At 32.9% G+C, this 13,568-nt stretch overlaps 1 long non-coding RNA gene across 1 annotated transcript; it reads left to right on the forward strand.

Moving 5' to 3' along the window:
- Window positions 1–4,196: 4,196 nt before the first annotated feature.
- On the forward strand, window positions 4,197–12,667 carry LOC133173178 (uncharacterized). Its single transcript, XR_009719002.1, has 4 exons — window positions 4,197–4,245; window positions 7,033–7,128; window positions 12,333–12,437; window positions 12,653–12,667. It is a non-coding gene; the product is annotated as an uncharacterized LOC133173178 (long non-coding RNA).
- Window positions 12,668–13,568: the final 901 nt, after the last annotated feature.

The following is a 13,568-nucleotide window of genomic DNA, read 5'->3' on the forward strand; positions in this document are numbered from 1 at the left end:
TTGATGATGGTGATGAATTAATTTATTTATTTAAGTGTCCCTTTTTTAAAGAATGAAAGACAGAAATTCATTCCTAGCAATATTTATGTTATACACAATATTTGTTTGTGATTTAATAAATACTTCTTATGTGTATGAACTTACAGCCTAAGCAAAGTTATATATATATATATAATTATATATATATATGGGACAGCATGAAAGATTGTGCTTCTTGAAATTTCTGATCGCTTTAAATATTGTATATTTAATAATATTTAAACACTTCATAGTTTACATTATAGACAAAATGTTTTATAGAGTTTTAATAATATGATGCGGTGTTCATAAATCAATTTATCATGTCCGTCCCACCAGTGCAGCTGTTTACTCATAATTGCTATGTACTGACAGAACCCGTGGAAATCTTTATCTTATGATCAGTTCAAGTTTATTAGATCTTTACTATATTTTACCTCGTGTACCCAGAATAAGCAACAACCAACTGAGGATAAATACGGCGTAAAGTCTGACTACATATACTGTAAGTGAAAGAAATCTCCATTGCATTTCCTTGAAAAAAAGCTTGATATTCAAACGATCATTTTTAAATGAACAGTGAAAAAAAAATATGTACCAGCTTCAATAATGCAGATGTATACAGTTTCTCTGTTGAAGGTAACAGTAACGTTAACGTTTTTATTGGATGTTCCTTTCAACATCTTGACTAGATCCGTCCGACCTATTCGTAAAATATTATAGAAAAGCGACAGATCATATTTCCTTTTATCTTTTTTTCAAGTTTTTAAAAGTTACAACGACCGTTATTGCCATTTACTTGTATTTTAAATTACTTAAAAATGAAAAAAATGATACAAGAATTGACCATTCCCCACCCCCTAACCCCACTCCAAAATATGAAGAAAAAAATTAGAAACCATTGTAAATATTCATAAGGTATAAAATAGATATACAATCTATATATTGTCAGACAAATATACTATGTGTATGGCAGTAATCTACTACAATAGATAGAATATAAATGAAGAAAAAAAAAAGATGTTATGGAAGATTAAAATATTCATTTCTTTCAAGCCAAGGACAAAACTATTTAGAATAAGATTTAAAAGTTCCAGTTCCACCTATATTACACTATGAAAAAATCTATACATGTTTTGTTTGGCGCAGGAAATCATCGCCGGATTCCATCACATCAGGGGAAAAAAATGATCCTTCGCATTCAAATTAAGACCCATCTGCAATTCTCGTGTCCAGTAGCATCAAGTGACGTATAACTTGTATCAATGTCTGGATCAGCTCGACGTTTTTGTGCTCTTAATTGCATTGGATCAGTCATTAATATCCTAATAAGATATCCTGATGAATGTAAACATGTGCTGTATAGGTTTTTCCATTGACCCGTGTTACTCAACATCTGCTCGTTACAGGTCGTACTCGAATACTGTTTTTCTTTGTTACGAACCGAACAGACAAGATAATGCAAGAGGAGAGTATCGCGGTAATTACTTGTATTCACGTCAATATGGCGGCATTTTTTTGGCTTTTGTTCACTAAGCATCCTTCAGTTGGTAAATTATGTCTACTTATGTGAAATATAAACATACAAGTTTATAATGAAGAGGTGACTATTTCATGTGTGAATCAAGTAATTCTCCAAGAACTCATTGTTTGGTATTCTATATAACCCGCAAGTGTTCCTTCACTTGATTAGAAATCCCCGCCTCCTTTTGAATTTCAAATTGCTATAAATAGTGTGTATTACAAATACACTGGATTCAATGCATTTTGGTATATGAATCACCCGTTAAAAATGATAACTTCCTGTATATTAAATTTTTTAATAATATTTTTATTAATACTTTAGAGCTTTTATATTTATTTATATACGAAATAAGGTTAACAGAGAAAAGAAGAATTTTGCTTGGAACTATATGATGCAGATGAGTAAAATTTGATTACTTAGATTATCATTTTGAAAATCGTATCTTTCCTATTATTGTTCACTTTTCTTAATTTTTGATACTTGGTTTGATTATTTTGATTATATATATATATATATATATGACATATGGCTTTAGGAGACCAAGGAGGATATATTTTCTGGCTTAGGGAGACCACTGGATTAAGGCGACCTTTTTCGGTCTCCCTATTATTTTGACCTCATCAGTATTGCAAATGTCTTTTTATAGATAAATAAACAGTCTGCCATTAAATATTATTAATCTTTAACTCTGTTATTTAACATTCAAAAGTTGTCTAATTTCTATCATCTTCCCTAAAAAAGAAAAGAATTTATAACCTACGTATAATTTCAAAGGATAATTTTTCTGCATTTTGGAGACCATGAAAAACATGCAATTAAACAAAAAATCTAGCGTATATATTTTTTCCGCTTTTGATTTGTTCAAATGAGTGTTTCTTTAACTTAGTTTTCCATGTTTTATGTTAAAAACCTAAAAAGGAAAAATATTGTAAATTTATGAACCATGTTTTGAATTCTTAGCAAGTGCTTTCCGTCATTTGTTCCGAATGCCATCGGAATGCCCCTTCAGTTTTCAGAAAATGACCTCTGAACACCATGGATGTTGAGAAATTTGGGTAAGTAACTAAAATGATACAGTAATAAGTTGTAATTAAGAATACACAAGACAAACATTCGTTTGGTTTTTTGTTTTTTTTTTTTTTTTTTTTTTTTTTTTTTTTTTTTTTTGCCTAGTAATTTAGCTTTCAAGAGAAAAAGTATGATTTTAAATAATCGTTAGACTATAGTTCGGTATATAAAATCCTGAAGGAAATTCGAAATAAAGTTAAATGATACATGATAGGCCCCTATATTTTTTTAATTTTTTTATGCAAGTCCACAAACAAATTAAATATTTAAAGATTAGGCCGAACGTTGAAAAAATAGTCTCGCAAGTTGACGCAGCTATTTCGAGCTTAAAAATTTAAATTAAACTTTCTGTAAACATCATGCAGGACATGTTCATCATGATATAGTATAAATGAAACAGACCCTGTAAGAAAAAAATAGCTGTAATTTAATAATTGTTTATTAATATAATGTGGTCCTCTGCTAATAGAATATATATGCTGTAAAAAAATCTGAATCAGGGTGAAGCAGATTTGATACAATGCATGGCTGAAGGAACGGGGGGGGGGGGGGGCAGGCCCCCTGTAATTTTGTTGAAATTTAGGTATACTATAGAAAACATTGCTCCTTTATGCTTGGGCCCCCTCAATAATAACCTTTGATAATGTATTTTTCTTTTGCTTATTAAAAATTTTTTTGGTTTGTAGCCTCCCCCAACCTGAAACTGAAAAATGTTGTTTGGTTGTGCTCACCCCCCCCCCCCTCCAACTAAATTACGTACGGGCCTATTCTCCATCCCTGAGTTTTTCTTTCACCAAAGAAAGATGAATTGGTAACAGTTCAGATATATATAGCAATATTTACGGAAGGGAATATTCTCGTTAAATTATGAAGATGTGACAGTAACTCAGTCAAAGCCACAGTGAGTGTAACATTTATTTAATATTATTGTTAATGTTTACAAATAGTGAAATACTGATACTGTGAAATTTTAATGGATATATAGAAAATATAAAAGTACAACCATTTATTGTAAATCACATACATGAAAAGCTTCTTTTTTTTAAGCAATTGGAAATTCTTCATTTTTTCATGAAATTATTTTATTTCGTATGTATGATAATTTATTTCGTATTTTAATTCTGTCAACAAATCATTGTCGCAGCCTTGTTCCCTTCATTATTTTCAGCAGTTCAGTGACAGAGATAAAATAATCATTTGAGGTTTATATCCCCCCCCCTCCCCACCAAATGAAACTGAAAAATGTTTGGTTTTGGTCCCCTTCAACTGAAATTGATTCCTACTTACCATGCTTACAGGCTTAACTATGAAGATGTGACAGGGAGTGTAATAACAATAATTGTTCAGACGGATACATATTAAGCTGATATACGTATCAAATTTTAATGGATAGATAGAAATTAATAAACAATCACAACCCTTTATTATAAACTACATAAAGATAATTTTTCAAGCAATTTGAAATTCTTCGTTTTTTATGATAATATTTTATTTCGTATATATGTTTATAGGTTTATGCGTATCAACAAATCTGTGTACGAGTTAATAACGCAGCCTGGTTCCCTGCATTTTCAGTGAACCTCAGAGAACCAGAATAAGATTGTAGGGAAATAAGCCTTGTTACAAGGTTTGAGGTTTGTTTATTTTATATTTTAATTTACACTTTTAAAAATTATTATTATTATGCAAAAATCTGTGTGCAGATGAATATTTAATGTTATAAGTCGTTTTGTGGTTCATATTTGCGGTGACTGTCCCACGTGTGTTTACCTGTTTACATTCACCTACTGACCTAGAGTCTTCAAAATATACCTTCTGTAATCATGACTGTTGTAATCTTGTTTTTATGTTAGTTTACCATATGTAACTTGACTGTTGTATAGATTTATAGCGATCACTGCAAGCTTTTAATATTTAGGTGAAGAGAAATTTCAGACTATCAATCACAGGCACTTGTTTCATATACGGTGCACCCCTACTTATTTTTACCACAAGGTATCTAACTCAATTTCAGGCACCCCCGCTTCAAGCTCGTATTTTGTTCATGTATCATTATCAATCATTAACCTACTTTAAAATGACATCGTTCGCTTCAAGAGACTTTTTTCTTGTCAAATAAATCGTTTCAGACATCTCTGGTCGAGTCTCTTTATTGTAAAGCACTCATTTATTCCACGAAAATTACCTCGATACATTTTAAGACTTTAGATGGGATACAACTTCCAGTTGGGGGTAGAATAAAACCAGAGACTAATCCGAGTATTCCATTCCGAGGTCTCTGGTTTTATCTTTCATTTATAACCTCAACCACAAATTTGTATCGAAAATTACCTTGATACATTTTAAGACTTTAGATGGGATACAAATTTCATTTTTTTCACAGGTCACGAGGTTTCAACTTAAAAAATAAAAATTCTCACCGTTAAGATATGTTGGAAATTTTCGCTTGATGTGTTGATAATTTGCCAAATTATTATGTAATAAAGGGGACTTTATATGATCACCCGGCGCTGTCGCTTTAGTTCAGTCTTCACAACAATTCTTTTTCAGCACATGCCCTTCGGGCATGTAGACCTATCATTTTTACCCAGCCCATTCAAATTTGTACATGTCCTACTCAAAATTCTTACATTTACCAGTATTGTGCAACAAAAAAAACCCGTTAGGTATAAAGGTTTTATATTAATTTTTTCAGCGTCGTAAACCAACCATGGCCTGTGATTGCCATTTTCTAAAGCGTTTTTGTTCATAAATAACTTTTGAGTTGCATGCTGGTCATTTGTTGGCCGGTTTAGCTGAACTGAATTTCAGAAATGGGATCATGACTGTAGTGCCACAGTATGTGGCATTGATGAACATCTTGTAATTTAGCAAGCAACTTCGAGAAAACAAATAGGTTAAACTAAACACTTCAATGATTAGATTGACAATCATTTGACAGGTCGTATCGAGAATGTAGACAGGCAATCCATCGACATTACATATAGCAACGTTTAAGCGAATAATGGGGGTAGGACAGAGTAAATGGCAAGTAAAGATCGTACAATGAAAGAAGATTCAGATATGCCCTCTTCGGACATGTAATTTGGCAATTTTTACATGCCCGGCTGCAAATTTAACAGGTCCCTGGCATTGGACTCCCGGGTTATTTGGAAGACTGTTAGTTTAGTTTCATGAGGCCCGACAACATTGATTCTCAATGTCTGCTCCCTCTACCCCATACACTTATCTGATAAAATTACATAAATTATATTATTAATTATATAAATTGATATAAATTATATAAACCGGTCTTGTTTATATAATTTTACAATGTCATAAACAGCTGCTTAAGTGCATATAATATTGTACTAAATGGATTTATATATAGGATTAGGGAAAGATCCTCACTTGATTATGGCAGCATATTTAGCCCGTAGGAGTTTATTATCTACCACACATGATCAATGTCACTTTTGGACGTGAATGACTTTTGACACCCTAACTTCAGTTCAAATCAACGTTAACTTTATGTGACGTCTCTCTGAATCTTTTTTGGCATGTAACTTGGGTAAAAACAATTAAGTACTCTTGATGCATTTGATTTCTCTTAGCCCGTTTAAACATTTCCAAGGTCTACACCAGTTTTTGCAGGGGCGAAACTATGTAGAAGTTGGAAAAGAAACCCATCCCCTTTTTGACGTATTTGGTTTTCGAGGGGTGAAAATTTTCAATATTACACTCAACTACATGCAATATTTATTATATTATACTGAATGTTTTATACAAATACAGATAATAGTGAACCTTGAGCGCATAAATCTGCGCAGTCACTATTTTTTGGAATATCACCCGTCGTCAAGCAATGTTGACTGTTGCGACACTGGGCGTGGCTTCATTATTCAGCGGATAATAGTGCTTTTTAACAAATGTTTCTTGACGAATCAGATTAATTCATCTAATATACCTGAAAGTACAATATTAATTAATTGTCATCATTTTCCTATACATGTATTAGCATTTTTACTGGTAATGGTTTTGAAATGATAGGAACATGCACTGTTCAAAAAGTCTTAAAATGTTGTTTTGGCTCAATTTCTTTGTTAGATTACTGTGTTGAACTAAGGCAGGTCAATTAAAGTAACATGATCCTATAGATTCCATGTACATTTAGTACTGTAAAGTAGACAAATTTATTGTTCTCACAAGTAGTTCTCAAACATTGATTTAAGTTGGTCTCCTGAAGGATGTAATAATGCAATTGGTCTGCTTAAGGTACAGTGTATAATATAGACATGCATATTTTATTTTGAATTTGTATTATGTCAATCATTAGAAATATATGGATCTTAATTAAAAAACATTGTTTTCATTAGAATTTAAGATATGTATAATAGGCATATATTCTTCATGCTTTTCCATAGTTAAGTCCTTTTTTACAGGGTCTCTGCTAGAATCATGTGGACCCCAGTGTAACAAATCTATGGAAAGAGAGAAAATCTCAGCTCAAGGGTCAACATGTCTTTATTCCAAGAAAGGTAAATTGATAATTTTTTCTGCTAAAATACTCTTTTATAAAATTATAATATCAATGCAAAAGAGTGAACAAACAATGTACCTAGCAACATTTTGAAAATGAAAGTGCAATAACAGTTAGTAATTATGATCAATCGAATGAATGTTAATAATCCAATCAAAGTCCTTGTTGTATATCATTTTTGCTAGGGCTGTGTATTGAGCAAAAAAAAAAAAAAAAAAAAAAAGACATTTTTTAATGTGATATGCAATATATTGAATTCTTTAACAATTCTATCAAAAAAGTCTTATAAATCATTATGCATGAATTTTATAAAAATAATAATTTTTTTTTCTCATTTTTTATTTTTTGTCTCACCGTCTTTAAAAATTACACTTCAAATTCAAACTTTTCTTGACTGTAAAATCAACATGTTAAGTAAAGTTGTCTATGTATTTTTATGATTTTGTAATAATCATTTAAGATGTGCTACCTCCTTAATGATTATATCATTTTTGATCAGTTTTAATTCAAAACAATTACCGGTAAATATAATCTTTGGTGATTGAAATTCCCAAGTTTTTCACAGAATTACATAAAAAAAACTGCCTGCCCAAAATGTATTGGAATTAAGTTATTTTTAGCTCACCTGAGCCAAAGGCTCAAGTGAGCTTTTCTGATCAAAATTTGTCCGTTGTCTGTCGTCGTTGTCGTAAACTTTTCACATTTTCATCTTCTTCTCAAGAACCACTGGGCCAATTTCAACCAAACTTGTCACAAAGCATCCTTGGGTAAAGGGGATTCAAGTTTGTTCAAATGAAGGGCCACACCCTCTTTCAAGGGGAGATAATTAAGAATTAGTGAAAATTTAGTGGTATCTTTTAAAAATCTTCTTCTCAAGAACCACTGGGCTGTAAAAGTTGAAACTTAGGTGAGACCTTCATTACATAGTGTAGATTCAAGTTTGTTCAAATCATGACCCCCTGGGGTAGGGTGGAGCCACAATGGGGGATCAAAGTTTTACATAGGAATATATAGGAATAAATCTTTAAAAATCTTCTCCTCAAGAACAACAAAGCCACGATTAGTCATATTGATATGGAATCATCCTCAGGTAGTGTAGATTCAAGTTTGTTCAAATCATGACCCCCAGGGGTAGGATGGGGCCACAAGGGGGGATCAAAGTTTTACATAGGAATATATAGAAAAAATCTTAAAAAATCTTTTTCTCAAGAACAACAAAGCCACAATTAGGCATATTGATATGGAATTATCCTCAGGTAGTGCAGATTCAAGTTTGTTCAAATCATGACCCCCAGGGGTAGGGTGGGGCCACAATGGGGGATCAAAGTTTTACATAGAAATATGTAGGACAAATCTTGAAATTGTTTTTCTTAAAAACAACAAAGCCACAATTAGTCATAATTTATATGGAAGCATCCTCAGGTAGTGTAGATTCAAGTTTGTACAAAATCATGACCCCCGGGCGGGGGGGGGGGGGGCACAATGGGGGATCAAAATTTTACATAGGAATTTATAGAAAAAAAATCTTTAAAAACCTTTCTCTCAAGAACAACAAAGCCACAATTAGTCATTTTGATATGGAATCATTCTCAGGTAGTGTAGATTAAATTTTGTACAAATCATGACCCCAGGGGTAGGGTGGGGCCACAATGGGGGATCACAATTTTACATAGAAATATGTAGAAAAAAATCTTGAAAAATCTTCTTCTCAAGAACAACAAAGTCACAATTAGTCATATTGATGTGGATTAATTCATCCTCAGGTAGTGAAGATTCAAGTTTGTATCAAATCATGACCCCTCGGGGTAGGGTGGGGCCACAAGGGGCGATCAAAGTTTTACATAGGAATATACAGAAAAAAAAATTGAAAAATCTTCTTCTCAAGAACAGCAAAGCCTTGTTAAGTCATATTGATATGGAAGCATTCTCAGATAGTGTAGATTTAACTTTGTTCAAATCATGACCCCAGGGTTAGGGTGGTGCCACAATTGAGGATCAAAGTTTTACATAGGAATACATAGGAAAAAACTTCAAAAATCTTCTTCTTAAGAACAGCAAAGCCATGTTTTGTCATATTGATATGGAAGCTTCCCCAGGTAGTGTAGATTCAAGTTTGTTCAAATCATGACCCCTGGGGGTAGGGTGGGACCACAATGGGGGATCATAGTTTTCCATAGGAATACATAGGAAAAAACTTCAAAAATCTTCTTCTCAAGAACAGCAAAGTCATGTTTTGTCATACTGATATGGAAGCATCTTCTGGTAGTGTAGATTCAAGTTTGTTCAAATCATAAACCCCAGGGGTAGGGTGGGGCCACAATGTGGGATCAAATTTTTACATAGGAATATATAGGAAAAAATCTTTTCATCAACAGAAAAGCCATGTTTAGTCATATTGATATGAAAGCATCCTCAGGTAGTGTAGATTCAAGTTTGTTCAAATGATGGAGGGGGGGGGGGGGTTAGGGAGGGTCCACAATGGGGGATCAAATTTTTAACAAGGGAATATATAGGAAAAAAATCTTTAAAAATCTTCTGCTCAAGAACAGTAAAGCCATTTGTTATATTGATATGGAAGCATCCTCAGGTAGTTCAAAATCCAAGCCCCCTCCCCTTTAAACTTTTCAGTACTGAAGTGATTTGTGCTTTTTCCTAGCCAATGTGCTCAGGTGAGCGTTGTGGCCCATGGGCCTCTTGTTTTGATACGATATATTCATTAATCTAGATATGTATCGATATACAGGTAAACTTCGGTATCTCGAACACCGGTATGTCGAATACCACGGATATCTTGAAGTGAATCAACGGTCCCAGCCGTTTTTGTTATATTTATGATTTTTAAAAACCCCGGTATCTCGAACAGGGAAATCTCGAATACCTCGCTTATCTCGAAGTAGATTTATGGTCCCAAGTGCTATAAACACATGTGTTATCTCGAAGTCCAACAAATTCTTGCTCCACTGAATTCACACCTTAGTACACAATAATCCCATTATGCTAATTTTACGGTCTGTTGAACGTTTCCGTTAGGTCTAGCACAGGCTTCATGGGACCATTGCTGATAATCACACCTTATTAGTCCCAAGCTGTTGTTTTTGGTAGTTAAATTTAATTACGCAGGCCAGGTGATTTGGAGGTGTTAACAAAATGCACTCTCAGAGATACTATGACACGATAATGAAACAGCAGCTTGGGGACGATTACTGTACTAGAAATTTAAATTATCGAAAATACACGCTTATACACATCATTACATATCAAAGTAAACACTGAACACATCAAAGTGATATTGGCCTCAAGAAATTAAACAATTAAAGACATTATTTTGAGTATAAAAGTCAGTACCAAAAATCAAATCTTCAGTAAATTTCATGTCCGATAAGGCAGTCTAACGAAGGACCCGGTAGCCAACCAGGGGGGATAGTTAGATTATCTGACCGTAGTGGAAAAAGAAAACTTAAAGTTCATACAATCGAAACAAAGTTTGCTTTTGTTTATTCATATTGGCAATTTCAATAAATTATTGTAGAACGATAATTCCTGTTGTTACATTTAGGCATGTGGGTATATGTACATATCCTGTTAAAGTCTTTGCAGTGATTTTTCTACATTTTTAAAAGGGGCCCGGGCCTTTACAATTGGGAAAAATTATTGACATTTGTATCAACTTGGGAAAAATCAATAACAAGATTGAAATTAACCTTAATTGACAGGTAAAATAAAATTTATAAGTAATGTATATAATGTAACATCTTTTATTCAAAATATTTACTACAAAATAACAAATAAGACACAGTTGTACATTTTTAACTTTTTTTTATCTTTGAAAGTTGTCATTAATTGAGACCTTCCTAAATTTCCATTCCTTTTTTTGCCGTAATGGTAAACATAAGAGAAAATCCTACTGACATAATAGCCATTGAAGATGATATAACCTGACATGATTATAACAAATCATTTTTTCTACTAGTTATTAATGCTTTTTAGACGGGGTCACGTGACCACGTCAATTAGTTTACCGTCAGTTGACACCTCAAAATGGAAGCCGTGCGAAGAACATATGAATTAAATCTATGCTAAATGAAAGAGTGCAGAAATTGTTTTGATTAAAACACAAACACGCTGAATCAAACTAAAGAGAGTGATATGAAGATTTTCTTACTCAAATTAAAGAAGGCTTAGCGTTCTGAAAATTATAAACGTGAAAAACATAATACTGAACCACTCTAGATAAATTATCCTAATCATATTGCTGCAGTTACCCTGCAATATTAGTTGCATCTGCCGGGTGCAGAAACAGTTTGATTTTCATGGTATCAGGCTTGTTGTAGAACTATTAGTACTTGGATTTACAAATAAAGCTATGTTTTGCCGGTTCACATGCATCTCACAATTTCTTAGGTATTTAGTTTGACATTTGACATGATCCATGTGTTTTTCTATGTCTTGTGACATGCAAAATAATCAGCTATTCTTCACTATTATTTTGAGAGTTTTAATGACCGAGAACAATAGTGTTCTATTTTAGATATGTCGTACTTAAAAAAATATTCAATATAACAAAAACAAGAACAGTTTTTTGGGGGGAAAAAGTGACTGAAATTGGGAAAAAAATTGGTTATTTTTGCTAGGGGAAAGGGCTGATATTCGGACCTAAATTGGGTGTAGAAAAATCATTGCTTTGTGTATCACATTATATCATGATATACTTCAGACAAATTAGTACACCCGTAGTTTTGAATACAATTCATACATTGATTTCATTTACCACAATGCATGGTCTCTTTAATATTGCAATAATGCATTTGGTCTTCCTAATGCATGTATAATGCAGGTACTGTATATAAATCTATGTCCAGCTTATAGGTGAGTCATAAAAAGATTAGTATTTTGAAACCAGGTTAAAACATCAGAGCATTGATTTGAAATTGTCAATTGATTCTGGCAAAAAGTTGTACTAATTTATAAGCGGGTCAATAGCAAATCCCTCCAAAATAACCTCAAAAAATACAACTGACTTATAGGTGGACCACCTTATAGGCAAGTATATATATGGTATAGTTTTTGTTGAATTTTGCTAACAGCAAAACACTATGAATAATGAATTTTGGAAAAAAAAGATTATTAAGTTTAATGATGCATGTATGTAGTATAGAAATATTGTTCATATGCCTGTACATGGTACAAATGTGCATTTTACAGAGTGTACATATGCCAGAATCATATGGACCGCAGACTGGCCCTGGTGATTCCGTTAAGAAAAAAGAGGAAAAATCAGTGCTTGTGCTCATTGGTCATTGGACAAAGGTAACTAGATTTATTTCATGAAACTAAACATGTAAATTACTAGGATATTAAAATATCACAATTAAAATACATGTACTGATTTATATATATATATGGTTATCAGTTGGTCTCCTTGATGGAGTTAAATGCATTTGTTATCCCTTTTAAGTGGATCATTTAAATATTATGCAGTTTATTTAGAAGCTCTTTATTATCTGCACTGTTCACTTTTACAGGGTGAATGCCAGAATATTTTCAAGAACAGTCTGAATCTGACATGGAAAAAATGAAGAAAAACAGCCTTCCTGTTTATAAATCTACATTCTGACAAAGGGTAATTTTGTTTAGTTCAATTAGAAGTGCACATTTAATTTCAGTTGCTTTCCTTAATGATATATTATAGCATTTTTATTCCCTTATGAACAATATGTATACTTGTAAAGCATGTATCACAAAATCTTCTGCAAACAAAGTTTTGGGTGTAGAGTGTTTGTTGTTTAACGTCCCTCTTGAGAATTTTTCACTCATATGGAGACGCCACCACTTGTCAGTGGAGAGCTGCAAATTTTTGTCCTATACTCAGCACTTACGGCCATTGAGCATTGAGGGATCTTTATCGAGCCAGCACCTACTGTGACATGGGACCTCGGTTAATACCTCTGTCTCATCTGAAGAACGGGTCTCCACATCCCACAGTGGGATTCAAACTCGCGATGTAAGGATCAGCTTCTTTCTCTGCAACTCTAGAGTAGACGCTCTAACCACTGCATCTGCTCTACTTTGGCAACTTTGGGAGTATATAAGCATAGGAATCATCATGTCCATCTGTCTGTTCATGTGTTTGGCCACTTTTATGATTAGTTTTTTTGTTCCAATTCTGGCTGAGATAAATTGATTTAAGTCATCTAAATACAAACAAATTAAGGGAAATTACTATGGTATTGGAATGAACTTTTTGGAATACTGTCTAATTGTTCCATTGTAGTTGGTTTCTTTAATGTTGAAGTAATGCATCTCGTCTTCCTAATGCATGGCATACACTGTATGCATGTGTAATGTTAAAGTTGGCTGAATGTAAAACAGTTCTTGCGTTATGACAAAGGTAAATAGATTTAGTTCATGTAACTAAACATGTAAATTATTAGGGTATTA

This window comes from Saccostrea echinata, unplaced genomic scaffold (assembly GCF_033153115.1).
Source record: "Saccostrea echinata isolate AGI-Se365-2 ecotype Australia unplaced genomic scaffold, CSIRO_AGI_Sech_v1 ptg000056l, whole genome shotgun sequence".
Taxonomy (NCBI): domain Eukaryota; kingdom Metazoa; phylum Mollusca; class Bivalvia; order Ostreida; family Ostreidae; genus Saccostrea; species Saccostrea echinata.